Here is a 19,412-nt window from a genome sequence, read left to right on the forward strand (position 1 = left end):
CCTGAAAAAAGTCTTTGTTCTTGTTGCTTTGAAATGCTAGGATATTGTTATGCAACTTCAATGATCTAAGAATGCGAGACCCGTGAAATATTGTGTCTGATTCTGCATCACAAGATTGAGGGATAGCGTCTCTTCATACTTGTTCAATATCACTAGCTTTCCTCATTCGGACCGGTTCACAAATTTGATGTCTATTGTTGCAAAACAACGTCTGAATGATGTCATATAGGATTATGTGGAGTAGAGTGTGTCGCATAATGGATAAGGTGTTTGACTTCAAATCAGAAGATTGAGGGTTTGACTCTCCTCATTGTTGTTTAATTTCATTAGCTCAGCAATTTTGGACATGTTCGCAATTTCCCAAGATAAGGCTTTGTTCTTCTTGCTTTGAAAAGCTAGGACATTGTTATACAATTTAATAATCTAAGAGTGCGAGGCCTGAGTAATATTGTGTCTGATAATGCATCACAAGATTGAGGGATAGAGTCTCTTCGTACTTGTTCAATATCACTAGCTTTCCTCATTCGGACAGGTTCGCAATTTTCATGTCTATTGTGGCAAAACAACGTCTGCATGATGTCATATAGGAGAATATGTAACAGGCTGCGTGGCCTAATGGATAAGGCGTCTGACTTCGAATCAGAAGATTGAGGGTTCGAGTCCCTTCGTGGTCGTTTAATTTCATAAACGCAGTTCATTTAGACTTGTTTGCAATTTCCTGAAATAAGTCTTTGTTCTTGTTGCTTTGAAATGCTAGGATATTGTTATGCAACTTCAATGATCTAAGAATGCGAGACCCGTGAAATATTATGTCTGATTCTGCATCACAAGATTGAGGGATAGCGTCTCTTCGTACTTGTTCAATATCAATAGCTTTCCTCATTCGGACCGGTTCACAAATTTGATGTCTATTGTTGCAAAACAACGTCTGAATGATGTCATATAGGATTATGTGGAGTAGAGTGTGCCGCATAATGGATAAGGTGTTTGACTTCAAATCAGAAGATTGAGGGTTTTACTAACCTCGTTGTGGTTTAATTTCATTAGCTCAGCAATTTTGGACATGTTCGCAATTTCCCGAGATAAGGCTTTGTTCTTCTTGCTTTGAAAAGCTAGGACATTGTTATACAATTTAATAATCTAAGAGTGCGAGGCCTGAGTAATATTGTGTCTGATTATGCATCACAAGATTGAGGGATAGCGTCTCTTCGTACTTGTTCAATATCACTAGCTTTCCTCATTCGGACAGGTTCGCAATTTTCATGTCTATTGTGGCAAAACAACGTCTGCATGATGTCATATAGGTGTATATGTAACAGGCTGCGTGGCCTAATGGATAAGGCGTCTGACTTCGAATCAGAAGATTGAGGGTTCGAGTCCCTTCGTGGTCTTTTAATTTCATAAACGCAGTTAATTTAGACTTGTTTGCAATGTCCTGAAAAAAGTCTTTGTTCTTGTTGCTTTGAAATGCTAGGATATTGTTATGCAACTTCAATGATCTAAGAATGCGAGACCCGTGAAATATTGTGTCTGATTCTGCATCACAAGATTGAGGGATAGCGTCTCTTCATACTTGTTCAATATCACTAGCTTTCCTCATTCGGACCGGTTCACAAATTTGATGTCTATTGTTGCAAAACAACGTCTGAATGATGTCATATAGGATTATGTGGAGTAGAGTGTGTCGCATAATGGATAAGGTGTTTGACTTCAAATCAGAAGATTGAGGGTTTGACTCTCCTCATTGTTGTTTAATTTCATTAGCTCAGCAATTTTGGACATGTTCGCAATTTCCCGAGAAAAGGCTTTGTTCTTCTTGCTTTGAAAAGCTAGGACATTGTTATACAATTTAATAATCTAAGAGTGCGAGGCCTGAGTAATATTGTGTCTGATTATGCATCACAAGATTGAGGGATAGCGTCTCTTCGTACTTGTTCAATATCACTAGCTTTCCTCATTCGGACAGGATCGCAATTTTCATGTCTATTGTGGCAAAACAACGTCTGCATGATGTCATATAGGTCTATATGTGACAGGCTGCGTGGCCTAATGGATAAGGCGTCTGAATTCGAATCAGAAGATTGAGGGTTCGAGTCCCTTCGTGGTCGTTTAATTTCATAAACGCAGTTAATTTAGACTTGTTTGCAATTTCCTGAAATAAGTCTTTGTTCTTGTTGCTTTGAAATGCTAGGATATTGTTATGCAACTTCAATGATCTAAGAATGCGAGACCTGTGAAATATTATGTCTGATTCTGCATCACAAGATTGAGGCATAGCTTCTCTTCGTACTTGTTCAATATCACTAGCTTTCCTCTTTCGGACCGGTTCACAAATTTGATGTCTATTGTTGCAAAACAACGTCTGAATGATGTCATATAGGATTATGTGGAGTAGAGTGTGTAGCATAATGGATAAGGTGTTTGACTTCAAATCAGAAGATTGAGGGTTTTACTCTCCTCGTTGTGGTTTAATTTCATTAGCTCAGCTATTTTGGACATGTTCGCAATTTCCCGAGATAAGGCTTTGTTCTTCTTGCTTTGAAAAGCTAGGACATTGTTATACAATTTAATAATCTAAGAGTGCGAGGCCTGAGTAATATTGTGTCTGATAATGCATCACAAGATTGAGGGATAGAGTCTCTTCGTACTTGTTCAATATCACTAGCTTTCCTCATTCGGACAGGTTCGCAATTCTCATGTCTATTGTGGCAAAACAATGTCTGCATGATGTCATATAGGAGTATAAGTAACAGGCTGCGTGGCGTAATGGATAAGGCGTCTGACTTCGAATCAGAAGATTGAGGGTTCGAGTCCTTTCGTGGTCGTTTAATTTCATAAACGCAGTTCATTTAGACTTGTTTGCAATTTCCTGAAATAACTCTTTGTTCTTGTTGCTTTGAAATGCTAGGATATTGTTATGCAACTTCAATGATCTAAGAGTGCGAGACCCGTGAAATATTGTGTCTGATTCTGCATCACAAGATTGAGAGATAGCGTCTCTTCATACTTGTTCAATATCACTAGCTTTCCTCATTCGGACCGGTTCACAAATTTGATGTCTATTGTTGCAAAACAACGTCTGAATGATGTCATATAGGATTATGTGGAGTAGAGTGTGTCGCATAATGGATAAGGTGTTTGACTTCAAATCAGAAGATTGAGGGTTTGACTCTCCTCATTGTTGTTTAATTTCATTAGCTCAGCAATTTTGGACATGTTCGCAATTTCCCGAGATAAGGCTTTGTTCTTCTTGCTTTGAAAAGCTAGGACATTGTTATACAATTTAATAATCTAAGAGTGCGAGGCCTGAGTAATATTGTGTCTGATTATGCATCACAAGATTGAGGGATAGCGTCTCTTCGTACTTGTTCAATATCACTAGCTTTCCTCATTCGGACAGGTTCGCAATTTTCATGTCTATTGTGGCAAAACAACGTCTGCATGATGTCATATAGGTCTATAAGTGACAGGCTGCGTGGCCTAATGGATAAGGCGTCTGACTTCGAATCAGAAGATTGAGGGTTCGAGTCCCTTCGTGGTCGTTTAATTTCATAAACGCAGTTAATTTAGACTTGTTTGCAATTTCCTGAAATAAGTCTTTGTTCTTGTTGCTTTGAAATGCTAGGATATTGTTATGCAACTTCAATGATCTAAGAATGCGAGACCCGTGAAATATTATGTCTGATTCTGCATCACAAGATTGAGGGATAGCGTCTCTTCGTACTTGTTCAATATCAATAGCTTTCCTCATTCGGACCGGTTCACAAATTTGATGTCTATTGTTGCAAAACAACGTCTGAATGATGTCATATAGGATTATGTGGAGTAGAGTGTGTCGCATAATGGATAAGGTGTTTGACTTCAAATCAGAAGATTGAGGGTTTTACTAAACTCGTTGTGGTTTAATTTCATTAGCTCAGCAATTTTGGACATGTTCGCAATTTCCCGAGATAAGGCTTTGTTCTTCTTGCTTTGAAAAGCTAGGACATTGTTATACAATTTAATAATCTAAGAGTGCGAGGCCTGAGTAATATTGTGTCTGATTATGCATCACAAGATTGAGGGATAGCGTCTCTTCGTACTTGTTCAATATCACTAGCTTTCCTCATTCGGACAGGATCGCAATTTTCATGTCTATTGTGGCAAAACAACGTCTGCATGATGTCATATAGGTCTATATGTGACAGGCTGCGTGGCCTAATGGATAAGGCGTCTGAATTCGAATCAGAAGATTGAGGGTTCGAGTCCCTTCGTGGTCGTTTAATTTCATAAACGCAGTTAATTTAGACTTGTTTGCAATTTCCTGAAATAAGTCTTTGTTCTTGTTGCTTTGAAATGCTAGGATATTGTTATGCAACTTCAATGATCTAAGAATGCGAGACCTGTGAAATATTATGTCTGATTCTGCATCACAAGATTGAGGCATAGCTTCTCTTCGTACTTGTTCAATATCACTAGCTTTCCTCTTTCGGACCGGTTCACAAATTTGATGTCTATTGTTGCAAAACAACGTCTGAATGATGTCATATAGGATTATGTGGAGTAGAGTGTGTAGCATAATGGATAAGGTGTTTGACTTCAAATCAGAAGATTGAGGGTTTTACTCTCCTCGTTGTGGTTTAATTTCATTAGCTCAGCTATTTTGGACATGTTCGCAATTTCCCGAGATAAGGCTTTGTTCTTCTTGCTTTGAAAAGCTAGGACATTGTTATACAATTTAATAATCTAAGAGTGCGAGGCCTGAGTAATATTGTGTCTGATAATGCATCACAAGATTGAGGGATAGAGTCTCTTCGTACTTGTTCAATATCACTAGCTTTCCTCATTCGGACAGGTTCGCAATTTTCATGTCTATTGTGGCAAAACAACGTCTGCATGATGTCATATAGGAGTATAAGTAACAGGCTGCGTGGCGTAATGGATAAGGCGTCTGACTTCGAATCAGAAGATTGAGGGTTCGAGTCCCTTCGTGGTCGTTTAATTTCATAAACGCAGTTCATTTAGACTTGTTTGCAATTTCCTGAAATAACTCTTTGTTCTTGTTGCTTTGAAATGCTAGGATATTGTTATGCAACTTCAATGATCTAAGAGTGCGAGACCCGTGAAATATTGTGTCTGATTCTGCATCACAAGATTGAGAGATAGCGTCTCTTCATACTTGTTCAATATCACTAGCTTTCCTCATTCGGACCGGTTCACAAATTTGATGTCTATTGTTGCAAAACAACGTCTGAATGATGTCATATAGGATTATGTGGAGTAGAGTGTGTCGCATAATGGATAAGGTGTTTGACTTCAAATCAGAAGATTGAGGGTTTGACTCTCCTCATTGTTGTTTAATTTCATTAGCTCAGCAATTTTGGACATGTTCGCAATTTCCCGAGATAAGGCTTTGTTCTTCTTGCTTTGAAAAGCTAGGACATTGTTATACAATTTAATAATCTAAGAGTGCGAGGCCTGAGTAATATTGTGTCTGATTATGCATCACAAGATTGAGGGATAGCGTCTCTTCGTACTTGTTCAATATCACTAGCTTTCCTCATTCGGACAGGTTCGCAATTTTCATGTCTATTGTGGCAAAACAACGTCTGCATGATGTCATATAGGTCTATAAGTGACAGGCTGCGTGGCCTAATGGATAAGGCGTCTGACTTCGAATCAGAAGATTGAGGGTTCGAGTCCCTTCGTGGTCGTTTAATTTCATAAACGCAGTTAATTTAGACTTGTTTGCAATTTCCTGAAATAAGTCTTTGTTCTTGTTGCTTTGAAATGCTAGGATATTGTTATGCAACTTCAATGATCTAAGAATGCGAGACCCGTGAAATATTATGTCTGATTCTGCATCACAAGATTGAGGGATAGCGTCTCTTCGTACTTGTTCAATATCAATAGCTTTCCTCATTCGGACCGGTTCACAAATTTGATGTCTATTGTTGCAAAACAACGTCTGAATGATGTCATATAGGATTATGTGGAGTAGAGTGTGTCGCATAATGGATAAGGTGTTTGACTTCAAATCAGAAGATTGAGGGTTTTACTAAACTCGTTGTGGTTTAATTTCATTAGCTCAGCAATTTTGGACATGTTCGCAATTTCCCGAGATAAGGCTTTGTTCTTCTTGCTTTGAAAAGCTAGGACATTGTTATACAATTTAATAATCTAAGAGTGCGAGGCCTGAGTAATATTGTGTCTGATTATGCATCACAAGATTGAGGGATAGCGTCTCTTCGTACTTGTTCAATATCACTAGCTTTCCTCATTCGGACAGGTTCGCAATTTTCATGTCTATTGTGGCAAAACAACGTCTGCATGATGTCATATAGGTGTATATGTAACAGGCTGCGTGGCCTAATGGATAAGGCGTCTGACTTCGAATCAGAAGATTGAGGGTTCGAGTCCCTTCGTGGTCTTTTAATTTCATAAACGCAGTTAATTTAGACTTGTTTGCAATGTCCTGAAAAAAGTCTTTGTTCTTGTTGCTTTGAAATGCTAGGATATTGTTATGCAACTTCAATGATCTAAGAATGCGAGACCCGTGAAATATTGTGTCTGATTCTGCATCACAAGATTGAGGGATAGCGTCTCTTCATACTTGTTCAATATCACTAGCTTTCCTCATTCGGACCGGTTCACAAATTTGATGTCTATTGTTGCAAAACAACGTCTGAATGATGTCATATAGGATTATGTGGAGTAGAGTGTGTAGCATAATGGATAAGGTGTTTGACTTCAAATCAGAAGATTGAGGGTTTTACTCTCCTCGTTGTGGTTTAATTTCATTAGCTCAGCTATTTTGGACATGTTCGCAATTTCCCGAGATAAGGCTTTGTTCTTCTTGCTTTGAAAAGCTAGGACATTGTTATACAATTTAATAATCTAAGAGTGCGAGGCCTGAGTAATATTGTGTCTGATAATGCATCACAAGATTGAGGGATAGAGTCTCTTCGTACTTGTTCAATATCACTAGCTTTCCTCATTCGGACAGGTTCGCAATTTTCATGTCTATTGTGGCAAAACAACGTCTGCATGATGTCATATAGGAGTATAAGTAACAGGCTGCGTGGCGTAATGGATAAGGCGTCTGACTTCGAATCAGAAGATTGAGGGTTCGAGTCCCTTCGTGGTCGTTTAATTTCATAAACGCAGTTCATTTAGACTTGTTTGCAATTTCCTGAAATAACTCTTTGTTCTTGTTGCTTTGAAATGCTAGGATATTGTTATGCAACTTCAATGATCTAAGAGTGCGAGACCCGTGAAATATTGTGTCTGATTCTGCATCACAAGATTGAGAGATAGCGTCTCTTCATACTTGTTCAATATCACTAGCTTTCCTCATTCGGACCGGTTCACAAATTTGATGTCTATTGTTGCAAAACAACGTCTGAATGATGTCATATAGGATTATGTGGAGTAGAGTGTGTCGCATAATGGATAAGGTGTTTGACTTCAAATCAGAAGATTGAGGGTTTGACTCTCCTCATTGTTGTTTAATTTCATTAGCTCAGCAATTTTGGACATGTTCGCAATTTCCCGAGATAAGGCTTTGTTCTTCTTGCTTTGAAAAGCTAGGACATTGTTATACAATTTAATAATCTAAGAGTGCGAGGCCTGAGTAATATTGTGTCTGATTATGCATCACAAGATTGAGGGATAGCGTCTCTTCGTACTTGTTCAATATCACTAGCTTTCCTCATTCGGACAGGTTCGCAATTTTCATGTCTATTGTGGCAAAACAACGTCTGCATGATGTCATATAGGTCTATAAGTGACAGGCTGCGTGGCCTAATGGATAAGGCGTCTGACTTCGAATCAGAAGATTGAGGGTTCGAGTCCCTTCGTGGTCGTTTAATTTCATAAACGCAGTTAATTTAGACTTGTTTGCAATTTCCTGAAATAAGTCTTTGTTCTTGTTGCTTTGAAATGCTAGGATATTGTTATGCAACTTCAATGATCTAAGAATGCGAGACCCGTGAAATATTATGTCTGATTCTGCATCACAAGATTGAGGGATAGCGTCTCTTCGTACTTGTTCAATATCAATAGCTTTCCTCATTCGGACCGGTTCACAAATTTGATGTCTATTGTTGCAAAACAACGTCTGAATGATGTCATATAGGATTATGTGGAGTAGAGTGTGTCGCATAATGGATAAGGTGTTTGACTTCAAATCAGAAGATTGAGGGTTTTACTAAACTCGTTGTGGTTTAATTTCATTAGCTCAGCAATTTTGGACATGTTCGCAATTTCCCGAGATAAGGCTTTGTTCTTCTTGCTTTGAAAAGCTAGGACATTGTTATACAATTTAATAATCTAAGAGTGCGAGGCCTGAGTAATATTGTGTCTGATTATGCATCACAAGATTGAGGGATAGCGTCTCTTCGTACTTGTTCAATATCACTAGCTTTCCTCATTCGGACAGGTTCGCAATTTTCATGTCTATTGTGGCAAAACAACGTCTGCATGATGTCATATAGGTGTATATGTAACAGGCTGCGTGGCCTAATGGATAAGGCGTCTGACTTCGAATCAGAAGATTGAAGGTTCGAGTCCCTTCGTGGTCTTTTAATTTCATAAACGCAGTTAATTTAGACTTGTTTGCAATTTCCTGAAATAAGTCTTTGTTCTTGTTGCTTTGAAATGCTAGGATATTGTTATGCAACTTCAATGATCTAAGAATGCGAGACCCGTGAAATATTATGTCTGATTCTGCATCACAAGATTGAGGGATAGCGTCTCTTCGTACTTGTTCAATATCAATAGCTTTCCTCATTCGGACCGGTTCACAAATTTGATGTCTATTGTTGCAAAACAACGTCTGAATGATGTCATATAGGATTATGTGGAGTAGAGTGTGTCGCATAATGGATAAGGTGTTTGACTTCAAATCAGAAGATTGAGGGTTTTACTAAACTCGTTGTGGTTTAATTTCATTAGCTCAGCAATTTTGGACATGTTCGCAATTTCCCGAGATAAGGCTTTGTTCTTCTTGCTTTGAAAAGCTAGGACATTGTTATACAATTTAATAATCTAAGAGTGCGAGGCCTGAGTAATATTGTGTCTGATTATGCATCACAAGATTGAGGGATAGCGTCTCTTCGTACTTGTTCAATATCACTAGCTTTCCTCATTCGGACAGGTTCGCAATTTTCATGTCTATTGTGGCAAAACAACGTCTGCATGATGTCATATAGGTGTATATGTAACAGGCTGCGTGGCCTAATGGATAAGGCGTCTGACTTCGAATCAGAAGATTGAGGGTTCGAGTCCCTTCGTGGTCTTTTAATTTCATAAACGCAGTTAATTTAGACTTGTTTGCAATGTCCTGAAAAAAGTCTTTGTTCTTGTTGCTTTGAAATGCTAGGATATTGTTATGCAACTTCAATGATCTAAGAATGCGAGACCCGTGAAATATTGTGTCTGATTCTGCATCACAAGATTGAGGGATAGCGTCTCTTCATACTTGTTCAATATCACTAGCTTTCCTCATTCGGACCGGTTCACAAATTTGATGTCTATTGTTGCAAAACAACGTCTGAATGATGTCATATAGGATTATGTGGAGTAGAGTGTGTAGCATAATGGATAAGGTGTTTGACTTCAAATCAGAAGATTGAGGGTTTTACTCTCCTCGTTGTGGTTTAATTTCATTAGCTCAGCTATTTTGGACATGTTCGCAATTTCCCGAGATAAGGCTTTGTTCTTCTTGCTTTGAAAAGCTAGGACATTGTTATACAATTTAATAATCTAAGAGTGCGAGGCCTGAGTAATATTGTGTCTGATAATGCATCACAAGATTGAGGGATAGAGTCTCTTCGTACTTGTTCAATATCACTAGCTTTCCTCATTCGGACAGGTTCGCAATTTTCATGTCTATTGTGGCAAAACAACGTCTGCATGATGTCATATAGGAGTATAAGTAACAGGCTGCGTGGCGTAATGGATAAGGCGTCTGACTTCGAATCAGAAGATTGAGGGTTCGAGTCCCTTCGTGGTCGTTTAATTTCATAAACGCAGTTCATTTAGACTTGTTTGCAATTTCCTGAAATAACTCTTTGTTCTTGTTGCTTTGAAATGCTAGGATATTGTTATGCAACTTCAATGATCTAAGAGTGCGAGACCCGTGAAATATTGTGTCTGATTCTGCATCACAAGATTGAGAGATAGCGTCTCTTCATACTTGTTCAATATCACTAGCTTTCCTCATTCGGACCGGTTCACAAATTTGATGTCTATTGTTGCAAAACAACGTCTGAATGATGTCATATAGGATTATGTGGAGTAGAGTGTGTCGCATAATGGATAAGGTGTTTGACTTCAAATCAGAAGATTGAGGGTTTGACTCTCCTCATTGTTGTTTAATTTCATTAGCTCAGCAATTTTGGACATGTTCGCAATTTCCCGAGATAAGGCTTTGTTCTTCTTGCTTTGAAAAGCTAGGACATTGTTATACAATTTAATAATCTAAGAGTGCGAGGCCTGAGTAATATTGTGTCTGATTATGCATCACAAGATTGAGGGATAGCGTCTCTTCGTACTTGTTCAATATCACTAGCTTTCCTCATTCGGACAGGTTCGCAATTTTCATGTCTATTGTGGCAAAACAACGTCTGCATGATGTCATATAGGTCTATAAGTGACAGGCTGCGTGGCCTAATGGATAAGGCGTCTGACTTCGAATCAGAAGATTGAGGGTTCGAGTCCCTTCGTGGTCGTTTAATTTCATAAACGCAGTTAATTTAGACTTGTTTGCAATTTCCTGAAATAAGTCTTTGTTCTTGTTGCTTTGAAATGCTAGGATATTGTTATGCAACTTCAATGATCTAAGAATGCGAGACCCGTGAAATATTATGTCTGATTCTGCATCACAAGATTGAGGGATAGCGTCTCTTCGTACTTGTTCAATATCAATAGCTTTCCTCATTCGGACCGGTTCACAAATTTGATGTCTATTGTTGCAAAACAACGTCTGAATGATGTCATATAGGATTATGTGGAGTAGAGTGTGTCGCATAATGGATAAGGTGTTTGACTTCAAATCAGAAGATTGAGGGTTTTACTAAACTCGTTGTGGTTTAATTTCATTAGCTCAGCAATTTTGGACATGTTCGCAATTTCCCGAGATAAGGCTTTGTTCTTCTTGCTTTGAAAAGCTAGGACATTGTTATACAATTTAATAATCTAAGAGTGCGAGGCCTGAGTAATATTGTGTCTGATTATGCATCACAAGATTGAGGGATAGCGTCTCTTCGTACTTGTTCAATATCACTAGCTTTCCTCATTCGGACAGGTTCGCAATTTTCATGTCTATTGTGGCAAAACAACGTCTGCATGATGTCATATAGGTGTATATGTAACAGGCTGCGTGGCCTAATGGATAAGGCGTCTGACTTCGAATCAGAAGATTGAGGGTTCGAGTCCCTTCGTGGTCTTTTAATTTCATAAACGCAGTTAATTTAGACTTGTTTGCAATGTCCTGAAAAAAGTCTTTGTTCTTGTTGCTTTGAAATGCTAGGATATTGTTATGCAACTTCAATGATCTAAGAATGCGAGACCCGTGAAATATTGTGTCTGATTCTGCATCACAAGATTGAGGGATAGCGTCTCTTCATACTTGTTCAATATCACTAGCTTTCCTCATTCGGACCGGTTCACAAATTTGATGTCTATTGTTGCAAAACAACGTCTGAATGATGTCATATAGGATTATGTGGAGTAGAGTGTGTCGCATAATGGATAAGGTGTTTGACTTCAAATCAGAAGATTGAGGGTTTGACTCTCCTCATTGTTGTTTAATTTCATTAGCTCAGCAATTTTGGACATGTTCGCAATTTCCCGAGATAAGGCTTTGTTCTTCTTGCTTTGAAAAGCTAGGACATTGTTATACAATTTAATAATCTAAGAGTGCGAGGCCTGAGTAATATTGTGTCTGATTATGCATCACAAGATTGAGGGATAGCGTCTCTTCGTACTTGTTCAATATCACTAGCTTTCCTCATTCGGACAGGTTCGCAATTTTCATGTCTATTGTGGCAAAACAACGTCTGCATGATGTCATATAGGTCTATATGTGACAGGCTGCGTGGCCTAATGGATAAGGCGTCTGAATTCGAATCAGAAGATTGAGGGTTCGAGTCCCTTCGTGGTCGTTTAATTTCATAAACGCAGTTAATTTAGACTTGTTTGCAATTTCCTGAAATAAGTCTTTGTTCTTGTTGCTTTGAAATGCTAGGATATTGTTATGCAACTTCAATGATCTAAGAATGCGAGACCCGTGAAATATTATGTCTGATTCTGCATCACAAGATTGAGGGATAGCGTCTCTTCGTACTTGTTCAATATCACTAGCTTTCCTCTTTCGGACCGGTTCACAAATTTGATGTCTATTGTTGCAAAACAACGTCTGAATGATGTCATATAGGATTATGTGGAGTAGAGTGTGTCGCATAATGGATAAGGTGTTTGACTTCAAATCAGAAGATTGAGGGTTTTACTCTCCTCGTTGTGGTTTAATTTCATTAGCTCAGCTATTTTGGACATGTTCGCAATTTCCCGAGATAAGGCTTTGTTCTTCTTGCTTTGAAAAGCTAGGACATTGTTATACAATTTAATAATCTAAGAGTGCGAGGCCTGAGTAATATTGTGTCTGATAATGCATCACAAGATTGAGGGATAGAGTCTCTTCGTACTTGTTCAATATCACTAGCTTTCCCCATTCGGACAGGTTCGCAATTTTCATGTCTATTGTGGCAAAACAACGTCTGCATGATGTCATATAGGAGTATAAGTAACAGGCTGCGTGGCCTAATGGATAAGGCGTCTGACTTCGAATCAGAAGATTGAGGGTTCGAGTCCCTTCGTGGTCGTTTAATTTCATAAACGCAGTTCATTTAGACTTGTTTGCAATTTCCTGAAATAACTCTTTGTTCTTGTTGCTTTGAAATGCTAGGATATTGTTATGCAACTTCAATGATCTAAGAGTGCGAGACCCGTGAAATATTGTGTCTGATTCTGCATCACAAGATTGAGAGATAGCGTCTCTTCATACTTGTTCAATATCACTAGCTTTCCTCATTCGGACCGGTTCACAAATTTGATGTCTATTGTTGCAAAACAACGTCTGAATGATGTCATATAGGATTATGTGGAGTAGAGTGTGTCGCATAATGGATAAGGTGTTTGACTTCAAATCAGAAGATTGAGGGTTTGACTCTCCTCATTGTTGTTTAATTTCATTAGCTCAGCAATTTTGGACATGTTCGCAATTTCCCGAGATAAGGCTTTGTTCTTCTTGCTTTGAAAAGCTAGGACATTGTTATACAATTTAATAATCTAAGAGTGCGAGGCCTGAGTAATATTGTGTCTGATTATGCATCACAAGATTGAGGGATAGCGTCTCTTCGTACTTGTTCAATATCACTAGCTTTCCTCATTCGGACAGGTTCGCAATTTTCATGTCTATTGTGGCAAAACAACGTCTGCATGATGTCATATAGGTCTATATGTGACAGGCTGCGTGGCCTAATGGATAAGGCGTCTGAATTCGAATCAGAAGATTGAGGGTTCGAGTCCCTTCGTGGTCGTTTAATTTCATAAACGCAGTTAATTTAGACTTGTTTGCAATTTCCTGAAATAAGTCTTTGTTCTTGTTGCTTTGAAATGCTAGGATATTGTTATGCAACTTCAATGATCTAAGAATGCGAGACCCGTGAAATATTATGTCTGATTCTGCATCACAAGATTGAGGGATAGCGTCTCTTCGTACTTGTTCAATATCACTAGCTTTCCTCTTTCGGACCGGTTCACAAATTTGATGTCTATTGTTGCAAAACAACGTCTGAATGATGTCATATAGGATTATGTGGAGTAGAGTGTGTCGCATAATGGATAAGGTGTTTGACTTCAAATCAGAAGATTGAGGGTTTTACTCTCCTCGTTGTGGTTTAATTTCATTAGCTCAGCTATTTTGGACATGTTCGCAATTTCCCGAGATAAGGCTTTGTTCTTCTTGCTTTGAAAAGCTAGGACATTGTTATACAATTTAATAATCTAAGAGTGCGAGGCCTGAGTAATATTGTGTCTGATAATGCATCACAAGATTGAGGGATAGAGTCTCTTCGTACTTGTTCAATATCACTAGCTTTCCCCATTCGGACAGGTTCGCAATTTTCATGTCTATTGTGGCAAAACAACGTCTGCATGATGTCATATAGGAGTATAAGTAACAGGCTGCGTGGCCTAATGGATAAGGCGTCTGACTTCGAATCAGAAGATTGAGGGTTCGAGTCCCTTCGTGGTCGTTTAATTTCATAAACGCAGTTCATTTAGACTTGTTTGCAATTTCCTGAAATAACTCTTTGTTCTTGTTGCTTTGAAATGCTAGGATATTGTTATGCAACTTCAATGATCTAAGAGTGCGAGACCCGTGAAATATTGTGTCTGATTCTGCATCACAAGATTGAGAGATAGCGTCTCTTCATACTTGTTCAATATCACTAGCTTTCCTCATTCGGACCGGTTCACAAATTTGATGTCTATTGTTGCAAAACAACGTCTGAATGATGTCATATAGGATTATGTGGAGTAGAGTGTGTCGCATAATGGATAAGGTGTTTGACTTCAAATCAGAAGATTGAGGGTTTGACTCTCCTCATTGTTGTTTAATTTCATTAGCTCAGCAATTTTGGACATGTTCGCAATTTCCCGAGATAAGGCTTTGTTCTTCTTGCTTTGAAAAGCTAGGACATTGTTATACAATTTAATAATCTAAGAGTGCGAGGCCTGAGTAATATTGTGTCTGATTATGCATCACAAGATTGAGGGATAGCGTCTCTTCGTACTTGTTCAATATCACTAGCTTTCCTCATTCGGACAGGTTCGCAATTTTCATGTCTATTGTGGCAAAACAACGTCTGCATGATGTCATATAGGTCTATAACTGACAGGCTGCGTGGCCTAATGGATAAGGCGTCTGACTTCGAATCAGAAGATTGAGGGTTCGAGTCCCTTCGTGGTTGTTTAATTTCAAAAACGCAGTTAATTTAGACATGTTTGCAATTTCCTGAAATAAGTCTTTGTTCTTGTTGCTTTGAAATGCTAGGATATTGTTATGCAACTTCAATGATCTAAGAATGCGAGACCCGTGAAATATTGTGTCTGATTCTGCATCACAAGATTGAGGGATAGCGTCTCTTCATACTTGTTCAATATCACTAGCTTTCCTCATTCGGACCGGTTCACAAATTTGATGTCTATTGTTGCAAAACAACGTCTGAATGATGTCATATAGGATTATGTGGAGTAGAGTGTGTCGCATAATGGATAAGGTGTTTGATTTCAAATCAGAAGATTGAGGGTTTGACTCTCCTCATTGTTGTTTAATTTCATTAGCTCAGCAATTTTGGACATGTTCGCAATTTCCCAAGATAAGGCTTTGTTCTTCTTGCTTTGAAAAGCTAGGACATTGTTATACAATTTAATAATATAAGAGTGCGAGGCCTGAGTAATATTGTGTCTGATTATGCATCACAAGATTGAGGGATAGCGTCTCTTCGTACTTGTTCAATATCACTAGCCTTCCTCATTCGGACAGGTTCGCAATTTTCATGTCTATTGTGGCAAAACAACGTCTGCATGATGTCATATAGGAGTATATGTAACAGGCTGCGTGGCCTAATGGATAAGGCGTCTGACTTCGAATCAGAAGATTGAGGGTTCGAGTCCCTTCGTGGTTGTTTAATTTCATAAACGCAGTTCATTTAGACTTGTTTGCAATTTCCTGAAATAAGTCTTTGTTCTTGTTGCTTTGAAATGCTAGGATATTGTTATGCAACTTCAATGATCTAAGAATGCGAGACCCGTGAAATATTATGTCTGATTCTGCATCACAAGATTGAGGGATAGCGTCTCTTCGTACTTGTTCAATATCACTAGCTTTCCTCATTCGGACCGGTTCACAAATTTGATGTCTATTGTTGCAAAACAACGTCTGAATGATGTCATATAGGATTATGTGGAGTAGAGTGTGTCGCATAATGGATAAGGTGTTTGACTTCAAATCAGAAGATTGAGGGTTTTACTAACCTCGTTGTGGTTTAATTTCATTAGCTCAGCAATTTTGGACATGTTCGCAATTTCCCGAGATAAGGCTTTGTTCTTCTTGCTTTGAAAAGCTAGGACATTGTTATACAATTTAATAATCTAAGAGTGCGAGGCCTGAGTAATATTGTGTCTGATTATGCATCACAAGATTGAGGGATAGCGTCTCTTCGTACTTGTTCAATATCACTAGCTTTCCTCATTCGGACAGGTTCGCAATTTTCATGTCTATTGTGGCAAAACAACGTCTGCATGATGTCATATAGGTGTATATGTAACAGGCTGCGTGGCCTAATGGATAAGGCGTCTGACTTCGAATCAGAAGATTGAGGGTTCGAGTCCCTTCGTGGTCTTTTAATTTCATAAACGCAGTTAATTTAGACTTGTTTGCAATGTCCTGAAAAAAGTCTTTGTTCTTGTTGCTTTGAAATGCTAGGATATTGTTATGCAACTTCAATGATCTAAGAATGCGAGACCCGTGAAATATTGTGTCTGATTCTGCATCACAAGATTGAGGGATAGCGTCTCTTCATACTTGTTCAATATCACTAGCTTTCCTCATTCGGACCGGTTCACAAATTTGATGTCTATTGTTGCAAAACAACGTCTGAATGATGTCATATAGGATTATGTGGAGTAGAGTGTGTCGCATAATGGATAAGGTGTTTGACTTCAAATCAGAAGATTGAGGGTTTTACTAACCTCGTTGTGGTTTAATTTCATTAGCTCAGCAATTTTGGACATGTTCGCAATTTCCCGAGATAAGGCTTTGTTCTTCTTGCTTTGAAAAGCTAGGACATTGTTATACAATTTAATAATCTAAGAGTGCGAGGCCTGAGTAATATTGTGTCTGATTATGCATCACAAGATTGAGGGATAGCGTCTCTTCGTACTTGTTCAATATCACTAGCTTTCCTCATTCGGACAGGTTCGCAATTTTCATGTCTATTGTGGCAAAACAACGTCTGCATGATGTCATATAGGTGTATATGTAACAGGCTGCGTGGCCTAATGGATAAGGCGTCTGACTTCGAATCAGAAGATTGAGGGTTCGAGTCCCTTCGTGGTCTTTTAATTTCATAAACGCAGTTAATTTAGACTTGTTTGCAATGTCCTGAAAAAAGTCTTTGTTCTTGTTGCTTTGAAATGCTAGGATATTGTTATGCAACTTCAATGATCTAAGAATGCGAGACCCGTGAAATATTGTGTCTGATTCTGCATCACAAGATTGAGGGATAGCGTCTCTTCATACTTGTTCAATATCACTAGCTTTCCTCATTCGGACCGGTTCACAAATTTGATGTCTATTGTTGCAAAACAACGTCTGAATGATGTCATATAGGATTATGTGGAGTAGAGTGTGTCGCATAATGGATAAGGTGTTTGATTTCAAATCAGAAGATTGAGGGTTTGACTCTCCTCATTGTTGTTTAATTTCATTAGCTCAGCAATTTTGGACATGTTCGCAATTTCCCAAGATAAGGCTTTGTTCTTCTTGCTTTGAAAAGCTAGGACATTGTTATACAATTTAATAATATAAGAGTGCGAGGCCTGAGTAATATTGTGTCTGATTATGCATCACAAGATTGAGGGATAGCGTCTCTTCGTACTTGTTCAATATCACTAGCCTTCCTCATTCGGACAGGTTCGCAATTTTCATGTCTATTGTGGCAAAACAACGTCTGCATGATGTCATATAGGAGTATATGTAACAGGCTGCGTGGCCTAATGGATAAGGCGTCTGACTTCGAATCAGAAGATTGAGGGTTCGAGTCCCTTCGTGGTCGTTTAATTTCATAAACGCAGTTCATTTAGACTTGTTTGCAATTTCCTGAAATAACTCTTTGTTCTTGTTGCTTTGAAATGCTAGGATATTGTTATGCAACTTCAATGATCTAAGAGTGCGAGACCCGTGAAATATTGTGTCTGATTCTGCATCACAAGATTGAGAGATAGCGTCTCTTCATACTTGTTCAATATCACTAGCTTTCCTCATTCGGACCGGTTCACAAATTTGATGTCTATTGTTGCAAAACAACGTCTGAATGATGTCATATAGGATTATGTGGAGTAGAGTGTGTCGCATAAAGGATAAGGTGTTTGACTTCAAATCAGAAGATTGAGGGTTTGACTCTCCTCATTGTTGTTTAATTTCATTAGCTCAGCAATTTTGGACATGTTCGCAATTTCCCGAGATAAGGCTTTGTTCTTCTTGCTTTGAAAAGCTAGGACATTGTTATACAATTTAATAATCTAAGAGTGCGAGGCCTGAGTAATATTGTGTCTGATTATGCATCATAAGATTGAGGGATAGCGTCTCTTCGTACTTGTTCAATATCACTAGCTTTCCTCATTCGGACAGGTTCGCAATTTTCATGTCTATTGTGGCAAAACAACGTCTGCATGATGTCATATAGGTCTATATGTAACAGGCTGCGTGGCCTAATGGATAAGGCGTCTGACTTCGAATCAGAAGATTGAGGGTTCGAGTCCCTTCGTGGTCGTTTAATTTCATAAACGCAGTTCATTTAGACTTGTTTGCAATTTCCTGAAATAACTCTTTGTTCTTGTTGCTTTGAAATGCTAGGATATTGTTATGCAACTTCAATGATCTAAGAGTGCGAGACCCGTGAAATATTGTGTCTGATTCTGCATCACAAGATTGAGAGATAGCGTCTCTTCATACTTGTTCAATATCACTAGCTTTCCTCATTCGGACCGGTTCACAAATTTGATGTCTATTGTTGCAAAACAACGTCTGAATGATGTCATATAGGATTATGTGGAGTAGAGTGTGTCGCATAATGGATAAGGTGTTTGACTTCAAATCAGAAGATTGAGGGTTTTACTAACCTCGTTGTGGTTTAATTTCATTAGCTCAGCAATTTTGGACATGTTCGCAATTTCCCGAGATAAGGCTTTGTTCTTCTTGCTTTGAAAAGCTAGGACATTGTTATACAATTTAATAATCTAAGAGTGCGAGGCCTGAGTAATATTGTGTCTGATTATGCATCACAAGATTGAGGGATAGCGTCTCTTCGTACTTGTTCAATATCACTAGCTTTCCTCATTCGGACAGGTTCGCAATTTTCATGTCTATTGTGGCAAAACAACGTCTGCATGATGTCATATAGGTGTATATGTAACAGGCTGCGTGGCCTAATGGATAAGGCGTCTGACTTCGAATCAGAAGATTGAGGGTTCGAGTCCCTTCGTGGTCTTTTAATTTCATAAACGCAGTTAATTTAGACTTGTTTGCAATGTCCTGAAAAAAGTCTTTGTTCTTGTTGCTTTGAAATGCTAGGATATTGTTATGC

General features: G+C 38.6%; 26 non-coding genes across 26 annotated transcripts; all 26 read left to right on the top strand.

Annotated features, from left to right (window-relative positions):
• The first annotated feature begins 601 nt into the window (after positions 1-601).
• On the top strand, positions 602-674 carry trnar-ucg (transfer RNA arginine (anticodon UCG)). The gene has a single exon. It is a non-coding gene; the product is annotated as a tRNA-Arg (tRNA).
• Positions 675-1,318: 644 nt separating this feature from the next.
• trnar-ucg (transfer RNA arginine (anticodon UCG)) lies at positions 1,319-1,391 on the top strand. Its single transcript has one exon. It is a non-coding gene; the product is annotated as a tRNA-Arg (tRNA).
• Positions 1,392-2,035: 644 nt separating this feature from the next.
• Positions 2,036-2,108, top strand: trnar-ucg (transfer RNA arginine (anticodon UCG)). The gene has a single exon. It is a non-coding gene; the product is annotated as a tRNA-Arg (tRNA).
• Positions 2,109-3,469: 1,361 nt separating this feature from the next.
• On the top strand, positions 3,470-3,542 carry trnar-ucg (transfer RNA arginine (anticodon UCG)). Its single transcript has one exon. It is a non-coding gene; the product is annotated as a tRNA-Arg (tRNA).
• A 644-nt stretch (positions 3,543-4,186) lies between these two features.
• trnar-ucg (transfer RNA arginine (anticodon UCG)) lies at positions 4,187-4,259 on the top strand. Its single transcript has one exon. It is a non-coding gene; the product is annotated as a tRNA-Arg (tRNA).
• Positions 4,260-4,903: 644 nt separating this feature from the next.
• On the top strand, positions 4,904-4,976 carry trnar-ucg (transfer RNA arginine (anticodon UCG)). The gene has a single exon. It is a non-coding gene; the product is annotated as a tRNA-Arg (tRNA).
• Positions 4,977-5,620: 644 nt separating this feature from the next.
• On the top strand, positions 5,621-5,693 carry trnar-ucg (transfer RNA arginine (anticodon UCG)). Its single transcript has one exon. It is a non-coding gene; the product is annotated as a tRNA-Arg (tRNA).
• A 644-nt stretch (positions 5,694-6,337) lies between these two features.
• trnar-ucg (transfer RNA arginine (anticodon UCG)) lies at positions 6,338-6,410 on the top strand. The gene has a single exon. It is a non-coding gene; the product is annotated as a tRNA-Arg (tRNA).
• A 644-nt stretch (positions 6,411-7,054) lies between these two features.
• Positions 7,055-7,127, top strand: trnar-ucg (transfer RNA arginine (anticodon UCG)). Its single transcript has one exon. It is a non-coding gene; the product is annotated as a tRNA-Arg (tRNA).
• Positions 7,128-7,771: 644 nt separating this feature from the next.
• On the top strand, positions 7,772-7,844 carry trnar-ucg (transfer RNA arginine (anticodon UCG)). The gene has a single exon. It is a non-coding gene; the product is annotated as a tRNA-Arg (tRNA).
• Positions 7,845-8,488: 644 nt separating this feature from the next.
• trnar-ucg (transfer RNA arginine (anticodon UCG)) lies at positions 8,489-8,561 on the top strand. The gene has a single exon. It is a non-coding gene; the product is annotated as a tRNA-Arg (tRNA).
• Positions 8,562-9,205: 644 nt separating this feature from the next.
• trnar-ucg (transfer RNA arginine (anticodon UCG)) lies at positions 9,206-9,278 on the top strand. Its single transcript has one exon. It is a non-coding gene; the product is annotated as a tRNA-Arg (tRNA).
• Positions 9,279-9,922: 644 nt separating this feature from the next.
• On the top strand, positions 9,923-9,995 carry trnar-ucg (transfer RNA arginine (anticodon UCG)). The gene has a single exon. It is a non-coding gene; the product is annotated as a tRNA-Arg (tRNA).
• A 644-nt stretch (positions 9,996-10,639) lies between these two features.
• Positions 10,640-10,712, top strand: trnar-ucg (transfer RNA arginine (anticodon UCG)). The gene has a single exon. It is a non-coding gene; the product is annotated as a tRNA-Arg (tRNA).
• A 644-nt stretch (positions 10,713-11,356) lies between these two features.
• trnar-ucg (transfer RNA arginine (anticodon UCG)) lies at positions 11,357-11,429 on the top strand. Its single transcript has one exon. It is a non-coding gene; the product is annotated as a tRNA-Arg (tRNA).
• Positions 11,430-12,073: 644 nt separating this feature from the next.
• trnar-ucg (transfer RNA arginine (anticodon UCG)) lies at positions 12,074-12,146 on the top strand. Its single transcript has one exon. It is a non-coding gene; the product is annotated as a tRNA-Arg (tRNA).
• A 644-nt stretch (positions 12,147-12,790) lies between these two features.
• Positions 12,791-12,863, top strand: trnar-ucg (transfer RNA arginine (anticodon UCG)). Its single transcript has one exon. It is a non-coding gene; the product is annotated as a tRNA-Arg (tRNA).
• Positions 12,864-13,507: 644 nt separating this feature from the next.
• trnar-ucg (transfer RNA arginine (anticodon UCG)) lies at positions 13,508-13,580 on the top strand. Its single transcript has one exon. It is a non-coding gene; the product is annotated as a tRNA-Arg (tRNA).
• A 644-nt stretch (positions 13,581-14,224) lies between these two features.
• trnar-ucg (transfer RNA arginine (anticodon UCG)) lies at positions 14,225-14,297 on the top strand. The gene has a single exon. It is a non-coding gene; the product is annotated as a tRNA-Arg (tRNA).
• Positions 14,298-14,941: 644 nt separating this feature from the next.
• On the top strand, positions 14,942-15,014 carry trnar-ucg (transfer RNA arginine (anticodon UCG)). The gene has a single exon. It is a non-coding gene; the product is annotated as a tRNA-Arg (tRNA).
• A 644-nt stretch (positions 15,015-15,658) lies between these two features.
• On the top strand, positions 15,659-15,731 carry trnar-ucg (transfer RNA arginine (anticodon UCG)). Its single transcript has one exon. It is a non-coding gene; the product is annotated as a tRNA-Arg (tRNA).
• A 644-nt stretch (positions 15,732-16,375) lies between these two features.
• On the top strand, positions 16,376-16,448 carry trnar-ucg (transfer RNA arginine (anticodon UCG)). The gene has a single exon. It is a non-coding gene; the product is annotated as a tRNA-Arg (tRNA).
• Positions 16,449-17,092: 644 nt separating this feature from the next.
• Positions 17,093-17,165, top strand: trnar-ucg (transfer RNA arginine (anticodon UCG)). Its single transcript has one exon. It is a non-coding gene; the product is annotated as a tRNA-Arg (tRNA).
• Positions 17,166-17,809: 644 nt separating this feature from the next.
• Positions 17,810-17,882, top strand: trnar-ucg (transfer RNA arginine (anticodon UCG)). Its single transcript has one exon. It is a non-coding gene; the product is annotated as a tRNA-Arg (tRNA).
• Positions 17,883-18,526: 644 nt separating this feature from the next.
• Positions 18,527-18,599, top strand: trnar-ucg (transfer RNA arginine (anticodon UCG)). Its single transcript has one exon. It is a non-coding gene; the product is annotated as a tRNA-Arg (tRNA).
• Positions 18,600-19,243: 644 nt separating this feature from the next.
• On the top strand, positions 19,244-19,316 carry trnar-ucg (transfer RNA arginine (anticodon UCG)). Its single transcript has one exon. It is a non-coding gene; the product is annotated as a tRNA-Arg (tRNA).
• The last annotated feature ends 96 nt before the right edge of the window (positions 19,317-19,412 follow it).

This window comes from Salvelinus fontinalis, chromosome 15 (assembly GCF_029448725.1).
Source record: "Salvelinus fontinalis isolate EN_2023a chromosome 15, ASM2944872v1, whole genome shotgun sequence".
Taxonomy (NCBI): domain Eukaryota; kingdom Metazoa; phylum Chordata; class Actinopteri; order Salmoniformes; family Salmonidae; genus Salvelinus; species Salvelinus fontinalis.